We start from the raw sequence: 2,140 nt of genomic DNA on the forward strand, positions 1-2,140 counted from the left end.
GCTTCTATGGTCAGATGAAACTAAAAAATGAGCTTTTTAGCAGCAGACACTCAAGATGGGTTTGGTGAACACAGGGATAAAAAGTACCTCTTGTGTACAATGAAATATACTGCTGTATTTTTGATGTTGTGGACCTATATTTCTGCTGGAGGTCCTGGACATCTTGTTTAGACACATGGCATCATGGATTCTATCAAATACCAACAGATAAAAAATCAATAAGTGACTGACTCTGTTAGAAATCTTATAATGGCCCATGTTTGGATCTTCCAACCGTACAATAATCCAAACACAAACTTTAAAAACAACACAAAAATGGGTCACTGAGTACAAAACCAAGCTTCTGCTATTGCCATTCCAGTCCTCTGATCTGAACCCTGTAGAAAATGAGTGTGGTGAATTGAAGAGGAGAAGCACCATCATGGAGCTTGGAATCTAAAGGGTCTGGAGTGATTCTGGATGAAGGAATGGTCTCTGATCTCTTGTCAGGTGTTCTCTAACCTCATCAGGCATTATAGAAGAAAATTTAGAGCTGTTAAACTGGCAAATGGAGGTTTCAAAAAGTATTGAATACAAGGGTGCCGTATTAGAGAAAACATTTATTTCATAATGATATTTCCCCCCATTTTAAATACTTATTATCCAATAAAAGGTTCGATTTTTTTGGGATTTTTTAAAATAAAAGACCAAAAGGATTAACAATGCAGATTAATTTTCACAACCTTCTTTGATCATATTTACTAAGGGTGCCAATATTTTTGACCATGACTGTGTGTGTGTATATATATATATATACCTTGCTACACTGCATTAGGCTAACCGAGTCTTGTCATTTGCACTTATATATTGTTGCTCTTTTGTTAGTTTTGACTGCTTTTATTGTCCTCATTTGTAAGTCGCTTTGGATAAAAGTGTCTGCTAAATGACTAAATGTAATACAATGTAAATGTAATTCCCGACAGTTAGACCTAAGTGTAAAACCATTTAATCCCTTATATAGAGGAGTAGAAATGTGCAGTTCTGTGACATAAATCTTGTTTCTAGAAACAAAAGATTAAGAGTTATCCTAGTCACCCAATGTAATCATGCATTTCATTCAAGATTCAAGGTGCAACACCAAATATGGACTCTAAAAAGAGTTATTATATGACTTTTTAGATGCTTCTGTAATGTGAAAATTTTCAGAATAGATCAATTTAATTGACTGGACATGGTCTGGATATGACATTTGGAACTGGGTTAGTAATATTAGCAATGAATGAAATGAAAGCCATTTTGATGAAAGATAACGCAGACAAATATTTTGTTTCTTTGGAATAACATGCATCAATGAATCTTGCACAGTATGTGTATTAATAAACTAAACAAAGTCACTTTTGTTTTTTTGTTTACTTATGTAGACATGCTGAGTTTGTTAATGGGGTCACAACTGTACCCGCATATCTTTATGAGTCAGAAAAGGCAAAAAAAGAAATGTTTCATCCCTGTTAGTGACGTCAGTTACAGATAATTGCCTACAGCAATGGCATACTATAGGAAACGGTGCCTTTTCCTGTTACTATAGGGCATATCCTAAAATAAAAAAGAGCTTCCCATGTCCAGTGATTCCTTTGGGTTAAAGCTGCTTCTTAATAATCCAGCCAACCTGCTTTATTTTTTTTCACTGAAATAACGTTGTAGTCTTCAGGAATTGTTGAATAGTTTAAAGTGATCAGCTCTGTTTACTTCCATTCAGCAGACACACAGTGGCAGAGGAGGTGCAACCACATTATAATGTACACATTCAAGATATTTGCAAGGTCTTTTTTTAGACAAAAAGGAAGTACTTTCTTTCTAATAAGCTCTGTAGTAAGTGCAGTGCTGTGGAAAAAAGCAACAAACCACAAAGGCTGTGTGGTAAAGTGAGAGAGTGTTGTTGGCGCGATGGTCTCGAGTGACCTGCATGTATAAAAAGTCAGCAACAATATGATTTAACACACAAATGTTCAGTTAGTAATTCAGTTTATTAATTAAAATCATAGCAGTTCTTCCACCCTGGTAATAAACGCAACCCTGTTATAGAGCCTAAACTTTCCTTTTTATATTTAAGAAAGAGTTTACAGACTAGAAGTTTTTATTTGAATAAATGTTGATGTGATTT

The sequence above is a fragment of the Sinocyclocheilus grahami genome, unplaced genomic scaffold (genome assembly GCF_001515645.1).
Source record: "Sinocyclocheilus grahami isolate Dianchi unplaced genomic scaffold, SAMN03320097.WGS_v1.1 scaffold75.1, whole genome shotgun sequence".
Taxonomy (NCBI): domain Eukaryota; kingdom Metazoa; phylum Chordata; class Actinopteri; order Cypriniformes; family Cyprinidae; genus Sinocyclocheilus; species Sinocyclocheilus grahami.